Source organism: Thermobia domestica, chromosome 4 (genome assembly GCF_964235325.1).
Source record: "Thermobia domestica chromosome 4, izTheDome1.hap1.1, whole genome shotgun sequence".
Taxonomy (NCBI): Eukaryota; Metazoa; Arthropoda; class Insecta; order Zygentoma; family Lepismatidae; genus Thermobia; species Thermobia domestica.
In genome coordinates this window covers 152,226,980-152,244,689 of record NC_137457.1, presented here as the reverse complement: position 1 = coordinate 152,244,689, position 17,710 = coordinate 152,226,980, and the positions used below count along the sequence as shown (strand labels likewise).

Genomic DNA, 17,710 nt, shown 5'->3' with positions numbered 1-17,710 from the left:
CACTTTTTATGCTTGTAGCTCCTTTGGGGAGGGAGTTTCTCCCCTAAATACTGAGGGAAAGGGGAACAACACATCCAATTTTCTCCCCTAACTTTCCGTTCCGAGATCCTTGATGTGAGTGAATTGCACACCATTGGAACGTGCTATCCCTCCTGAAGAGATAAACACCTCAATCATCTGTCTACGTTAATTAGGAGCAGAACTACGAAGGTTTAAACTGCTGGCTTAGCGCTTGAACCGTTGGGCCTGAAAGGGTTACCGCTTTGGTAACTGTACTTTGAAAAATACTAAAATACTATACCACTGTCACCATCATTATTGGCAAGCAAAATGCCATGTATTGTATCTTCTTTTAACTTACTCTGAGCCATATTTCATGAATAGAAATGTCAGAAATACTGGAAAATAGGTGGAATTAGGAAGCGAACTAAAGAAACAAACGCTTACGTGGCGGTCACACTACTGTCAGTTGGACCCCAAACACACTTCACAAGCATCTAGTATAGCACATATCTCGAAATTGACATAGTTTACCAGCCATAACAACAGGCAGTGCCACCAACTGAATTTACATAAATTGAAAAGTTTTCAAAAAACAAAAGAAAAACATCAGATCAAAAATTATTTTATCTGGGATCTGTCAGACCGCAACGTGACCTCGGAGGGATAAAGGGTAAGTCTGGAAGAAAGTGTCCTTCCAGTTATAATTACCAATAAAAATAATACTCCATTTTCAAAAGTAATAGAATATTTCAAGGCTGTAACAACACTAAGAAATTACACGGCATTTCAAACAACTGCATTACGCTCCATTTGTTGATAAATATGTGAAATAAATACATGTTATAATACATTTTAATTGAGACTAAACGTTAAATAATTTATGTTTCGACGAATAATTTCGTATATTAGAAAATACGTTACAGCAAAGCTACCCCTTTTGTTCGTTGTTTTCTCATATTATCTGCATTGTAATAATGCGTGTTAATATGAGATGTGGTTATGTGAGAATTGTACGTTTGCATTTCTTTATGAGTTAACGAAAACCCACACAAACCCTCACAAACTTTTGGAGTCTGTATAAAATGTCGGACATGGCATTGCAGTAAAATGAAGAAAGATACTTTATGTTCGTCACTAACGTACGAAGACAAAAATAATAATTATGATTTTCACTATTTCTAAATATAACACAATATACAGACACATCTTATCAACTTATTCAATTATCTATTAAATTGTATTATTTCAGTTTAAATGACCATCATTCCAATTTTCCACTCTAAAAAAATCCTGTTAAAATAAATATATTTTCTATCATTTTATCGTACCATTATAGTAATCCAAATTCACAAAGATATATCCACAATTTATTATAAAAGAAATGCAAGAATGCTCTCCAGCCGAACATCAGAAAGCCAATATAACCAAAAGTAATTTAACGCAGCAAATGTTATAAAAGCTTAAAAGTTCAAAAGGATAGGTATTACTGTTCTCGACAATACTTTGTCGGAGTCTTATAGCTGACAGGAAAGCCATGTGAACAAATCCATGTCTGTTTGTGTTACACATCGTCCATCCATCGATAAGTACTGCATGAATTGATGGGTACTATTAGTTTATGAAACACTTTAGAAATATATTGAACATTGAAGTAGACGATGTATGATTTGTAGCATGGAAGTGGCCTTCATGGACACAAAATTTTACATTCTGTGGCACATGAGATATGTAATAACAATTGAGTATCAAACCGAATCAAATATGTAAGTAATGTCAGAATGTGCTAGTAATAATATTCAGGTATTCATATAACATTATTTTATATATGACTAAACACAATGACATTTCAAAGAGTTCTTACACTATCACACGCTAATTGAGAAAAAAACATTTCCTGTACTTACTCTTCTTAAACTGTTCCATTTTTCTGCAACATAAGAACATGAAGATTACTATAAGTCATTATTTTTCCTCAAATTTATTGTTCTTCCTAAATAGTATCTGTTTAAAATATATCTATAGACCACTAAAGAAGTAAAGGTAATTGAAAGTGCAACTTATTATTATCTTTAATTTATTTCAAAGTTAACAAATCAACAATTATAAGCAAATATGAATATGTATTTATTTAAATTAACATGTAATAGAATATTAATATGTAAAATTATTAGAGTATTATAATATTTTAAAACTAAGCTCTAAAATTATTTTGGTATAACATAGCAACAGTTCAGACAGAGATATTCAAATAAAGTCCTCAATTTTATACTCAATTTTATAAATATTTGTACTCAATTTTAGCGGTAGTTACAAAAAACTAACTAACTAACTAACTCTATGGCCTACGGAATCCAGAGGTTGAATGTCGCATTCACAAAAGCTCTTCACTGACTTTTATCCTTAGCTAATTGCGTCCAGTCTGTAGTTTGTATTCCTATCTCTGCGAGGTCCATCTTAGTATTGTCTTCCCATCTGCGAGTAGGCCTTTCTCATGGTCGTTTTCCGATTGGTCTTCCAGTCAAGATTTTGAAAGCGTTTCTACTTTCTTCCATTCTAGCTACATGACCCGCCCACCTAAGCCTCCTAGACTTGATGTATCTAACAATGTTGAGTAAGCCGTATAAATTATACTGTATAGTTCCTCGTTACGAAGTTTCCGTCATTCCCCATTCCCGTTCCTCTTAGGTCCGAATATTCTTCTCAGGATCCTGTTCTCAAATACTTTCAGCCTATGTTCTTCCCTCAGAGTAAGCATCCATGTTTCGCAACCATAGAGAATAACAGGCATGATTAGCCTTTTATATATTTTAAGCATCAAATTATTCGACAGAATTCGCGACGAGAAAAGATTTTGAACCGAAAAAGAACACGAATTCCCTGCTTTAAGTCGACATTTAATTTCTCCGTGAATATGATTTTCGTCTGTTAATATTGATCTTAAATATTTGAAAGTATCCACTTTATCAAAAGTATTATCTAATATTTTAACGCCTCCAAAACTTGCCGTATTACGGTCCCGACGCACTTCAATGTATTTAGTTTTCTCTGAATTTACTTGTAAACCCATGTCCCTGCAAGCGTTTATTAAGATATCTGCATTTGTTTCTATTGTTCTCCTATCATCCCCTATTAAATTTACATCATCAGCATATGCCATAACCTGGTGAATACCGTCCAACCCTAGTCCCTGGTTGCTATCTTTGATTTTCCTTTGGCGTACTCCAGCACAAAGTTAAATAACAATGGCGACAACGCATCTCCTTGTTTCAGACCATTTCCGACGTGAAAGCTCGTGGACAAATAATTTCCTACCCGGACTTTACTTTGGGATTCATTTAAACATATCTTAATTAATCTAATTAGTCTTCTCGGTATTCCAAGTTCTGTAAGAACGTTGTATAATGTTTCTCTCCTAACCGAGTCGTACGCCTTTCTAAAATCAATAAATAATTGATGTACCGGGGTATTGTATTCCCATTTTTTTCGAATATTTGGCGAATGGTAAATATTAGGTCGATAGTTGATCGATTTCGTCTAAATCCGCATTGATAATCTCCAATAATTTCATCTGTGTACGGGGTCAATCTTGCTAATATAATATTTGAAAGGATTTTATAGGATGTTGGCAGAAGAGAAATGCCTCGATAATTATTGCAGTCAATTTTGTGGTAGTTACAAAACAATGCCCTATATTTTCAGGCAAACAAACCGAAAACACAATGCTAATTGTGTTAGACTTTACATGATTCATTGTCACTCAGTTTGGTATCTTACTATGTAGAAAAGGTTTTGAATTGTATAAATCTCTTTAAGAAGACAAATATAAAATCAACGAGGAAGCTATAATTATAGTGGAAAGTCATATACTCTGTTCACAAACAAAAGTTATGAAAACACACAGATATTATTATCGTTCAGTTGTAGGTCAAAGACTAGTATATCTGTATAATATAACATATCCTCTGAATAACCAACTAGTGATTCTAATGTTGACTTGAGCAAAGAGGTAAAGTACAAAGATTGAAAGAGAATGCTATTTTAAATTGATTAATAATTAATTTGAATAAGCAACTGAAATAATTTTAATACAACTGATGAAAATGAAAAGAAACCCATTGAAAATTAATCCCAATCTAATAATGGGAGAAAAGGTCTGAAACATCTTGAGCATTAGATATTTACTGACATAGCAAACTATATTAATTTTTAAAAACATTGAAAAAAATCTATGACAATGCTTAATAATCTGCTTCAGATGACTCACCAAATGTGTTTGATTAATGAAATTACATCGAAACATGTTTGTTAAAATCATAAGAACTTTGGCGTGTGAGACCCAGGTTCGATTCACGGCGGGAGCTCACGTGGTTCGGATTCAACGTTAATCAGTAGGTCCACGTCTCAGCCTCGCTGCTGAACGGGACGTAAAACTCAAAATCAATCAAAATCATAGGAAATAATTTAGTTCTATGAGCATAGTTCTATGAGCTACTTCTTATTGATTTTGTGGTGCTGATCACGAATTTGAAAGCTATTTTCTAATATTAGCTCTACTTTTCGTTTTACAGGCATGTCTAATAATAACGCTTTAAAAAAATATATTCGCTTCGTTTGGGGTAAAATGTTGCACTGATTCGGCAACACTGGAGAAACTATATGAACGCTTGGTTTCATTGTGTTCCTTATCTCAGTAGTGTTTTGCTATTGTTAGAAAAGACAGGTTTAGTGCAGGTATCAGCGTTTTGGGTGTGACGTTTGTGTAGTGCAGGACATAAAAATACGACTACAAGTACGCAAAAATACTGGTATTTCGAATGTATATTTGTAAATAGTTGTCGGAACTATTTCAAGTGACATTTTGAGGATTTCAATAAACAAAAATGCCGCGAAATTGTGTAAACAGTGCGGATAGGTTCTGCTACGTGTGTGGGGAAGTAACATTTTCCTCACATAAGCAGACTATAACACCACTAATAAAAAAAGCCGATTAATATTACTTTGGTTGCAAAATTGGAGACGAAGATAAATCTTGGGCACCCCACATTTTGTGTAACACTTGTGCCAGCAATCTAAGAAATTGGATTAATGGGAAGGGGCACTCAATGCCTTTTGCAGTGCCCATGATTTGGAGGGAGCCAAGCGACCACATCAGAGACTGTTATTTTTGTATGGTTCCTTCCGTCAAGAAGGGAATTTCCACGAAGAAGAAGCGGGCCTTGATCTATCCTAACATTCCTTCTGCAATGCGCCCTGTTCCACATGGAGAAGGACTACCTGTTCCTGACCCACCTAAAGAATACGATCTTTTTTCTGATGATGATCAAGAAGTTGAAGCTTCTGAATCAAGTACTTCGAAGGACCCTACGTTTGTTGTAGAACCACCTCCATGTGCACCACATAGACTTACTGAAGAGGAACTAAGTGATCTAATCAGAGACTTGGACCTCGTGAAAAGCCAAGACGAAATTTTAGCGTCACGCTCAAAGCAATTGAATTTATTGCAATACAAAGTAAATATTTCAGTGTATCGGAATAGGGAGAAGATGTTCACTTCATTTTTTACTATGGAAGACATACTTGTGGCATGTACAGACGTAAATGGTCTCATGAGGACACTTAAAATTAATTAAGAACCTACGGAGTAGAGGCTCTTTATAGATTCGTCCAAGTTGAGTTTAAAGGCAGTTCTTTTACATATCGGAAGTGAACTTCCTTCAATTCCTGTACGTTACGCAGTTCATATGAAGGAATCTTATGAAAACTTGAAACGTTTACTTCAAGCCATTAAATATTACGATTTTCAGTGGCTCTTTTGTAGTGACCTTAAAGTAATAGCACTGTTGCTAGGTATGCAGTTAGGGTATACAAAGTATTGTTGCTTTATGTGTGAATGGGACAGTAGAGATCGTGGATCTCATTACCGCAAAGGTGATTGGAGTACCAGAGAAACTCTTCAGCCGGGAGTGAAAAATGTGCAGCATGAACCACTAGTAGATCGTAACCGAATTTTGCTTCCCCCTCTACATTTTAAATTAGGTTTTATGAGAAGTTTTGTTAAGAGCATGAACCAAGAGGATGAGGCCTATAAGTACCTAAGACGACAATTCTCTCGATTAAGTGATGCCAAAGTTAAAGAGTGTGTTTTCATAGGGCCACAGATTAGGCATATATTCAAACATCACAAGTTCGACGAAATTCTCCAAAGTGAGGAGAAAGCTGCGTGGGAAAGCTTGAAAAGTGTTTGTTCACAGTTCTTGGGAAGACACCGAGCAACTATTTGCAAACAACTGGTAGCAAAATTGTTATTGTGCTACGAAAATCTTGGTTGCAATATGTCTCTGAAACTCCACTTTCTTCATTCACATCTAGACTCCTTTTCCGAAGATTGTGGAGCAGTAAGTGGCGAACATGTTGAGCGTTTCGATCAAGATATTGCAGGCATGGAGAAGAGATATGAGGGAAAGTAGAGTTCTAACATATTGACCGACTACTGTTGGACTATTGCAAGGAATGCTCCAGATGTAACCTACAAAAGGCAAGCCAAGCGAACACGCTCAAAATAAAATAAACATAATCCGGTACAATGGATCACTTGAAACTTTTTTCTACATTGCAGTGTAGTTCTTGCACAAAAAGGTAATTGTAAATATTTTTCATGTTTTGATGTTAACACTGATTTTTATTACGTAATTGTTAATGTTTAACTTGATCACGGTTACTTTATTTTCTGTATCGCTGTGAAACTGGTATTTGCGCAAATTTGAAAAAGGAAGTACAAGGTTATAGAAAGCTATAGGTTAGGGTACTTCTTATCTCCCCAGCTTATCACATCGCAGTGAAATAGATAAAAAAAAGTGAAATGTAGGTTTGTTAAAGGATTTTGCTTAAATGTTCTATAAATATTAATTCATTTGCATATATACAGCTATTGTTGTACAAGGGCGTTTTTTTTACAACCTGAGCTAAGAAAATTCTTCTATTATCATTTCCTTTCATATTATGCTTAAGACAATGTAAAAATCGCAATTTCAAGGAATTTACATACTTTCGATCAAAGTTTGTTGAACAGTGTTATAAGCGACTTTGAAATTAAGATGATGAAGTATCTTTCTCGAATAAAACAAATTATATGATTCATTTTCCCCACAAAATGACCATATATCACTGTCTACGGCCATGTTACGGAAATTTGGTTCCATGCTAAGGAATGTAACCTAGTACCAAATATATATGCACCATTATTTTCAACAGAATGATTTTGGCTGATACACAAATCATTTGAATAGAGATCGAAATTATTCGTGTGCCTATAGTTGGCACAAATTATAGCAACAACTAGGGACTTGTATGCTCCACTTATCGGCTTAATGGCCCTCTGCTCAAGACCCATGGTCGCTTGCCTGGGTTCAAAAACCTACAGGTACTAAGGACCCCTCCTCTAAATTTTGGCAGGGATAACTTGGCAACTCCCTAAATTTTGGCAGACAACATTGGGGTAAATTTTGGACATTGCCAAATCTAAAACTTTGGTATGCTAACCTAGGACAGTAGTATGGACCTTTATAAGTCTTGGAGGTCAATATCATTCCCTTGCATAGGTAAAGAGTTACCAAAAGTTGAAATTTTGGAAGTTTTCACCGAAATAATTCCCTTGATCAGGTTTATTACCATTAGTTTGGGCCCATTACATTTTATAAGGCATACGTACATTGGTGAACCCTTTGAAAAATTAGCAGGGTTAAATAGAATCATCTAATTAAATTTTTCGGATTGCCAAATTAAAGGTAATGGACATAATAGTACAGGACCCCAATACGTATCACTATAAATGTGGGTGGTCCCTCTCGTCCCTTTCACATGTATAACATTTAGAAAATTAGTTAATGTTCAACAATATATAATATGAAGCAAAAACATCATAATAGGTACGTTTTAAAAAGAGAATGTAGGAAAGTAACCCATATTTATTCATATGTCTTCATATTCAAGAAAATAACAAGTTATTCGTATTTATTTGAGACAAAGAGTGTATCTTATCATAAGATACACTCTTTGTCTCAAATAAATATGAATAACTTGTTATTTTCTTGAATATTGCTAAAACACTGGCGGTTACAAGGAGGACGCTTTTGGGCTGTAGTCCCTAAATTCCGAAAGTATATCAAGAAAAGAGAACCTAGTGTTAATCATATCATTACCTAAAACAACACCCCCGTACTTCCTAATACGGAGATTAATAAAAAAGAATTTCATCTAGATTAGTTACTGATATAAGGTAAAGAAATATCTGCAAAGACAGTAGGAAGGCAACATCGAATAATAGAATTGCAGTAACAAAACTTCATTTGGTGAAGTTATTATTCCTTCCAATTCGAAACCTTAAGACAAACCTACTGTTTTGTTATTATTTTACAGGGAAAAGAATCCTCGCCTGAGTGCCTCGTCTTCACAAAAAAATTTAAAAATGTAAAGAAAAAAATATTTACTCATATAGGTGAAGAAGAGATGAGACTAAAAGTTTATTGCGAAACAAGGCTTTGGCATTTCTCATGCCTTGTCATGCGTCCATCCCTATTTGCAAAATGTTTTGTCCTTTCAATTTTATAATGTGGTTTCGGAGTGATTTTTATGTACCGACATGATAATTTCACACGCGCCACATAAGTGTTTCTCCTCAAACTAAAAACTTGCACCGAGGGTATGACCTCTTCGGTATCTGCACCCTTAATCCATTTAGATTTAGATATCGTTTGGGGCGCGGTGGCTCATTGGTAGAGCGTTCCCCTCCGCTGCTTGGGGACCCTGGTTCGATCCGAGCTCGCGCCGTGTGGTCTTTGTGATGGCAAACATCGTGCATATGGGATTTCTCGGGGTTCTCCCGTTTCCTCCCACTGTCTTCATTCCATTGTCTCCTATAACGTAACCGGCATAAAAATGGGACGTAAAGCTGAAATATTTCACTTGATTTCATTGATTTAGACGTCGTTAGGGACCGAGACTTAAACCTCGGCCTCGATCGCTATCTTCGATATGTCTTTACCCTGACAAATACCACTATAATTTTGGTGGTCTTTATCTCTCCCGTTCATGTCTTAAATAATGTAAAATTTCAAATTTCGGAGTCATTCCGTTTTTGTTTTTATTTTCAAATATTAATCACACGGGTCAAAAATGGGTACGAAAAATGAAGCTCCATCTTAGCTATCATGACTTTCTTAAAAACGACATATCAGTAGGTAAGATACAAAACTTTTAGTGCAACCCTCACTAACCATAGCGCTCCTATAACTTCTAACTCTAACGATACTGAACACAGTACTTTACATAAATTATAGCGCAAAACGTTATAGTTACATCCATAAAATATACTTATATATCTACAACTTCAACTAACATATGTCTAACTTATATCTACAACTTACATCTACAACTGTTCCATCTTATAATGACCCCATGGTAAGGTACTTATCCCATCTCTTAAAACATATCTCCTATCATCTACACAAATTAAAGCTAACCTATTTACTTCTATACATATATAAATATCATGCCTATGACTTCTAATCAAATTCGTTTTCTTATAGTAGTCCCGTTCATTGAACAATCAGTATTTATACTCGTTAAACGGGTAGTTCTTTATATACTACACATTTCTTTACACCTTTGGCTTTCTTACAACACTTTTCCTTAAGAATCTCTTTGAAGTCTTTGTCTGTTAGATAAATTTTAGGTGCTTTTATAGAGTACAACTTAGATTTTATACCTGCAAGCTCTTCTATAATACTACTCTTCTTATCGTCCTTCATCTTACCAAGTATGTTCTTATTGATCTGTGCTATTTTATATCTGCTATTTTGAGTGTAAACACTTGAGTCGAAATAATCAATACAATTTTTCATGTCCTTGTATACATCTTCTGTTTGAATATTGCAAATATAACTATCAGCGTCTGTATAACATGCTTCTACTGTATTTTGTCTGGATATTTTGGCCTCATCACATTATAATGGAAGCAATACATTGAATACTTTGATAGCTTTATGATACTTATTCTAACATATATCGGTTTAGTGAGAGCAAATTTGGCTTTATTCATTGTTATCTCACATATATTCTTTGTATAAATAGTTCTATGTTTAAAATTCGGTTGAGCAATTAGTTTCTCTTCTCTTGCCTGGTCATATTCTATTCTTACAGACTTTCATCTCTATTATTTTCTGTTGTATTCTCGTGTACTGAGATATTCATGATCTTACAAAAATCTTTCTCAAAATCATTTGTTGCTTTAGTACTCATCTGTGTTTAAATCTATGTATTTCTTCAACCAATCTGATTGTTCAAACTCTATTATATTATCTAAGTTCTTTAATTTTAATCCAAATGATAGAAATTATTTTAGGTTTCGATGGTGAGTCACATAGTTTTAGATATAATATAGGGTTATTAATAGCTTAGATTATTTTGAACCAGGTGGACACATATTTCGAGGAGCTAAAGGAAAGTCTTTGATAATCATGTACTTATTTTCGATATTCAATATCTACTTCTAATATATAACCAGTATCGTAATTAAAAGGTATAGTAGTGAAATACTTTTCTCTTATCACTTTTTCGCTTAACCATCTAAGTCCCTTATACGGTAGATATTTATTCTTAGCCCATTCACGAAGATTAAGGCGTCTACGTATAAAATGTAAGAATCTTGTTTATTCTCATCGTAATCTTTCATATAGTATTTTTTGCTATCCATATCTTTTGGAACATTGACTAATACTCCTCTTATGCTTTCCTTTATCATCAAAGCCATATAATATGTTAGAAACTCTAGTTTTACATTTGTAATCTTTAACTTTTCATCCCAAGCTAAACCTGGTTCTATCTTATACCAACCTGGATCAAAACCATAAGCTTTAAGACATGTCTCTCTGAAGCTCTCATACACATTTGCTAATAATAACACATCACGTTTTAGATATATCATGGTATTGTCCGAGAGCATTAACTTTTAATGTATTCCATACTTTCTTTGCATGCTCATAATCCTCATCACTTATAGTTATGTGAGCAAGCTTGTTGAAAAATATACATAAAAATAAGTATACAGGTAAACACGTTGTCTTATTGCAAGTTTGAATTGTTCTTTATCAGGATGCAAGTGCTGTGTATGGGTTATTTGTTCTGTTGTTACTTTAGATGATTGTCTCAACTACATGCAATAAAGTGAATCTAAAAAAATAATCGCATAGTTCCAACGTTTTTACTGAATCATGTACATCGTTGTTCATTATTAGGTATTAAATCTATTTGTTCCTTATTACATTCTAGCTAATTATAAACAAGTGGGGGCCATATCCTGATACATTGTGTATTATAACTGGTACACACTTAGATACTCTAACTTTTAGATTACAATGCAGCAGTAAATTTCCAGTTAACTGATCGTTATGTTTAACTTTATGATTCTCTACTTTACAGTAAGAGCAGGATCAGACTCGTTAAATTCTTCTATCTGTTTACGGGTTAAAGGTAATTCGTTATTTTGTCTTTGACATTTGTTTGCATTCTCTCTTTAAAATTCTTAGCGGCATCTTCACTTCCATACATAACGGGATCTGTTTTTCTTATATAACTTTTGCAATATAGAAACAGAAACATGATAGCTTATGCTGTTGAGTTTTTTGGTATATAATTAGTTTTCTTTATAACATTCTTCACGTTCTTATGCATTCTTATAACCTTATGCAGCAAACATTTGAAATCAGCGTAAATCACAAGTGGCTTTTTCATATTAGTAGTTCTGAAATTCAACGTATCTTCTATAATCTAGTGGCATTTCTATGTTAACAGCTTCGTGAGTAGAACTAAGTTTCTCATCTCTTCTAATGCATCTTGTAAGTAAAAGTATAACAAGCATCTGTAACATAAGGATTTTCGAGCTCTCCATTTAGGTATTTCATTTAATTTCACTTGGTTATTCTATGTATTATAACATTCTTTTAGAGGGATATTTTTAAGGGCGAACACTGTGTAGGATATATTCAAGAGAGACCATCCAGAATCTCTGGCTTCAAACTCACCCATTCTTGTTCTGAATATTTCTTTACCATCATTTATAAATTATTTTAGATTTGTTCATTGAAATATCTCTTTGTTATTAGTGTAAAGGTAAAAGTTCTGATTTTTCCTTTCTTATATTGACAAGTTACCAAGAGATTAGTTTGAACGAGCCATGTTTCTGTAAGCTGATGTTAAGTCTATGTATTATATTGAAACCTTTGATATTGAAGTAACATATTGTTCCAGAGGACCAAGTTCATTATAATCTGTTTTGAGTTGAGTTGAGTTGATTTTGAGTTTAACGTCCCGTTCAGCAGCGAGGCTATATGAGACGTGGACCTACTGATTAACGTGAAATCCGAACCACACGAGCTCCAGCCGGGAATCGAACCCGGGCCTCCCACGCCAAAAGCGCGTACGCTAACCGCTTAGCCACGGAGGAGCTCTATAATCTGTTTTGAATCTTCATGTCTTTAATCTTCGTTTATATGTTGAGCCTTGGAGCTTTGCATCAATCGGTAGTGATTCAGGTTTAACTCTTGTTTCCTAAATTATTTCTTCTTCAATGGAAATAGTTTTATAGCTTTCTATCTAGTATTTAAGCTTTCGGTTCTTCAATTAGTTCTTCTTCAAATTAGAGTAGTCTTATAGCTTTATTTATATTTAGTCGTTTCAGTTCTCCAAATATGTCTTCCTGCAATGATAAAACGTTCTGTCTTCTTAGGTTATCTTTGAATGTTTTAAAATTGTCTTTCTCTACTAAGTAAATAAGTCTCGAAGTCCGAAGTCAGCAGTAACCTCAACTCCCTTGCCTGCAGAGCTGCTTGAATTTAATAACAGTGTGTCTATTATAACTCATCTTATTTCTAACAACAAGTAATTTTTTCTCAAGTTTTGTTTTTGTCATGTACTGTGGAATTCATCCTGACTTCTAATATTCCATGCCATCTGTCCGCGACTATTATTCAGTATATTCCTAGCAAACCCTATATTTAGAGGCATTTGCTCTATCCGCAACCTGAGGACGAGCATGCTGTGGTAACAGGCATGTCTAATAATAACGCTTTAAAAAAATATATTCGCTTCGTTTGGGGTAAAATGTTGCACTGATTCGGCAACACTGGAGAAACTATATGAACGCTTGGTTTCATTGTGTTCCTTATCTCAGTAGTGTTTTGCTATTGTTAGAAAAGACAGGTTTAGTGCAGGTATCAGCGTTTTGGGTGTGACGTTTGTGTAGTGCAGGACATAAAAATACGACTACAAGTACGCAAAAATACTGGTATTTCGAATGTATATTTGTAAATAGTTGTCGGAACTATTTCAAGTGACATTTTGAGGATTTCAATAAACAAAAATGCCGCGAAATTGTGTAAACAGTGCGGATAGGTTCTGCTACGTGTGTGGGGAAGTAACATTTTCCTCACATAAGCAGACTATAACACCACTAATAAAAAAAGCCGATTAATATTACTTTGGTTGCAAAATTGGAGACGAAGATAAATCTTGGGCACCCCACATTTTGTGTAACACTTGTGCCAGCAATCTAAGAAATTGGATTAATGGGAAGGGGCACTCAATGCCTTTTGCAGTGCCCATGATTTGGAGGGAGCCAAGCGACCACATCAGAGACTGTTATTTTTGTATGGTTCCTTCCGTCAAGAAGGGAATTTCCACGAAGAAGAAGCGGGCCTTGATCTATCCTAACATTCCTTCTGCAATGCGCCCTGTTCCACATGGAGAAGGACTACCTGTTCCTGACCCACCTAAAGAATACGATCTTTTTTCTGATGATGATCAAGAAGTTGAAGCTTCTGAATCAAGTACTTCGAAGGACCCTACGTTTGTTGTAGAACCACCTCCATGTGCACCACATAGACTTACTGAAGAGGAACTAAGTGATCTAATCAGAGACTTGGACCTCGTGAAAAGCCAAGACGAAATTTTAGCGTCACGCTCAAAGCAATTGAATTTATTGCAATACAAAGTAAATATTTCAGTGTATCGGAATAGGGAGAAGATGTTCACTTCATTTTTTACTATGGAAGACATACTTGTGGCATGTACAGACGTAAATGGTCTCATGAGGACACTTAAAATTAATTAAGAACCTACGGAGTAGAGGCTCTTTATAGATTCGTCCAAGTTGAGTTTAAAGGCAGTTCTTTTACATATCGGAAGTGAACTTCCTTCAATTCCTGTACGTTACGCAGTTCATATGAAGGAATCTTATGAAAACTTGAAACGTTTACTTCAAGCCATTAAATATTACGATTTTCAGTGGCTCTTTTGTAGTGACCTTAAAGTAATAGCACTGTTGCTAGGTATGCAGTTAGGGTATACAAAGTATTGTTGCTTTATGTGTGAATGGGACAGTAGAGATCGTGGATCTCATTACCGCAAAGGTGATTGGAGTACCAGAGAAACTCTTCAGCCGGGAGTGAAAAATGTGCAGCATGAACCACTAGTAGATCGTAACCGAATTTTGCTTCCCCCTCTACATTTTAAATTAGGTTTTATGAGAAGTTTTGTTAAGAGCATGAACCAAGAGGATGAGGCCTATAAGTACCTAAGACGACAATTCTCTCGATTAAGTGATGCCAAAGTTAAAGAGTGTGTTTTCATAGGGCCACAGATTAGGCATATATTCAAACATCACAAGTTCGACGAAATTCTCCAAAGTGAGGAGAAAGCTGCGTGGGAAAGCTTGAAAAGTGTTTGTTCACAGTTCTTGGGAAGACACCGAGCAACTATTTGCAAACAACTGGTAGCAAAATTGTTATTGTGCTACGAAAATCTTGGTTGCAATATGTCTCTGAAACTCCACTTTCTTCATTCACATCTAGACTCCTTTTCCGAAGATTGTGGAGCAGTAAGTGGCGAACATGTTGAGCGTTTCGATCAAGATATTGCAGGCATGGAGAAGAGATATGAGGGAAAGTAGAGTTCTAACATATTGACCGACTACTGTTGGACTATTGCAAGGAATGCTCCAGATGTAACCTACAAAAGGCAAGCCAAGCGAACACGCTCAAAATAAAATAAACATAATCCGGTACAATGGATCACTTGAAACTTTTTTCTACATTGCAGTGTAGTTCTTGCACAAAAAGGTAATTGTAAATATTTTTCATGTTTTGATGTTAACACTGATTTTTATTACGTAATTGTTAATGTTTAACTTGATCACGGTTACTTTATTTTCTGTATCGCTGTGAAACTGGTATTTGCGCAAATTTGAAAAAGGAAGTACAAGGTTATAGAAAGCTATAGGTTAGGGTACTTCTTATCTCCCCAGCTTATCACATCGCAGTGAAATAGATAAAAAAAAGTGAAATGTAGGTTTGTTAAAGGATTTTGCTTAAATGTTCTATAAATATTAATTCATTTGCATATATACAGCTATTGTTGTACAAGGGCGTTTTTTTTACAACCTGAGCTAAGAAAATTCTTCTATTATCATTTCCTTTCATATTATGCTTAAGACAATGTAAAAATCGCAATTTCAAGGAATTTACATACTTTCGATCAAAGTTTGTTGAACAGTGTTATAAGCGACTTTGAAATTAAGATGATGAAGTATCTTTCTCGAATAAAACAAATTATATGATTCATTTTCCCCACAAAATGACCATATATCACTGTCTACGGCCATGTTACGGAAATTTGGTTCCATGCTAAGGAATGTAACCTAGTACCAAATATATATGCACCATTATTTTCAACAGAATGATTTTGGCTGATACACAAATCATTTGAATAGAGATCGAAATTATTCGTGTGCCTATAGTTGGCACAAATTATAGCAACAACTAGGGACTTGTATGCTCCACTTATCGGCTTAATGGCCCTCTGCTCAAGACCCATGGTCGCTTGCCTGGGTTCAAAAACCTACAGGTACTAAGGACCCCTCCTCTAAATTTTGGCAGGGATAACTTGGCAACTCCCTAAATTTTGGCAGACAACATTGGGGTAAATTTTGGACATTGCCAAATCTAAAACTTTGGTATGCTAACCTAGGACAGTAGTATGGACCTTTATAAGTCTTGGAGGTCAATATCATTCCCTTGCATAGGTAAAGAGTTACCAAAAGTTGAAATTTTGGAAGTTTTCACCGAAATAATTCCCTTGATCAGGTTTATTACCATTAGTTTGGGCCCATTACATTTTATAAGGCATACGTACATTGGTGAACCCTTTGAAAAATTAGCAGGGTTAAATAGAATCATCTAATTAAATTTTTCGGATTGCCAAATTAAAGGTAATGGACATAATAGTACAGGACCCCAATACGTATCACTATAAATGTGGGTGGTCCCTCTCGTCCCTTTCACATGTATAACATTTAGAAAATTAGTTAATGTTCAACAATATATAATATGAAGCAAAAACATCATAATAGGTACGTTTTAAAAAGAGAATGTAGGAAAGTAACCCATATTTATTCATATGTCTTCATATTCAAGAAAATAACAAGTTATTCGTATTTATTTGAGACAAAGAGTGTATCTTATCATAAGATACACTCTTTGTCTCAAATAAATATGAATAACTTGTTATTTTCTTGAATATTGCTAAAACACTGGCGGTTACAAGGAGGACGCTTTTGGGCTGTAGTCCCTAAATTCCGAAAGTATATCAAGAAAAGAGAACCTAGTGTTAATCATATCATTACCTAAAACAACACCCCCGTACTTCCTAATACGGAGATTAATAAAAAAGAATTTCATCTAGATTAGTTACTGATATAAGGTAAAGAAATATCTGCAAAGACAGTAGGAAGGCAACATCGAATAATAGAATTGCAGTAACAAAACTTCATTTGGTGAAGTTATTATTCCTTCCAATTCGAAACCTTAAGACAAACCTACTGTTTTGTTATTATTTTACAGGGAAAAGAATCCTCGCCTGAGTGCCTCGTCTTCACAAAAAAATTTAAAAATGTAAAGAAAAAAATATTTACTCATATAGGTGAAGAAGAGATGAGACTAAAAGTTTATTGCGAAACAAGGCTTTGGCATTTCTCATGCCTTGTCATGCGTCCATCCCTATTTGCAAAATGTTTTGTCCTTTCAATTTTATAATGTGGTTTCGGAGTGATTTTTATGTACCGACATGATAATTTCACACGCGCCACATAAGTGTTTCTCCTCAAACTAAAAACTTGCACCGAGGGTATGACCTCTTCGGTATCTGCACCCTTAATCCATTTAGATTTAGATATCGTTTGGGGCGCGGTGGCTCATTGGTAGAGCGTTCCCCTCCGCTGCTTGGGGACCCTGGTTCGATCCGAGCTCGCGCCGTGTGGTCTTTGTGATGGCAAACATCGTGCATATGGGATTTCTCGGGGTTCTCCCGTTTCCTCCCACTGTCTTCATTCCATTGTCTCCTATAACGTAACCGGCATAAAAATGGGACGTAAAGCTGAAATATTTCACTTGATTTCATTGATTTAGACGTCGTTAGGGACCGAGACTTAAACCTCGGCCTCGATCGCTATCTTCGATATGTCTTTACCCTGACAAATACCACTATAATTTTGGTGGTCTTTATCTCTCCCGTTCATGTCTTAAATAATGTAAAATTTCAAATTTCGGAGTCATTCCGTTTTTGTTTTTATTTTCAAATATTAATCACACGGGTCAAAAAT

The 17,710-nt window shown here is 35.0% G+C and overlaps 1 long non-coding RNA gene across 1 annotated transcript in view; it reads right to left on the bottom strand.

Annotated features, from left to right (window-relative positions):
• The window catches only part of LOC145683383 (uncharacterized), a 217,379-nt gene that overhangs the window by 68,151 nt on the left and 131,518 nt on the right, over window positions 1-17,710 (bottom strand). Inside the window, exon 3 of the long non-coding RNA XR_014131069.1 lies at window positions 1,908-1,930. This is a non-coding gene — a long non-coding RNA (uncharacterized LOC145683383). The remainder of the gene's footprint in view (window positions 1-1,907; window positions 1,931-17,710) is intronic.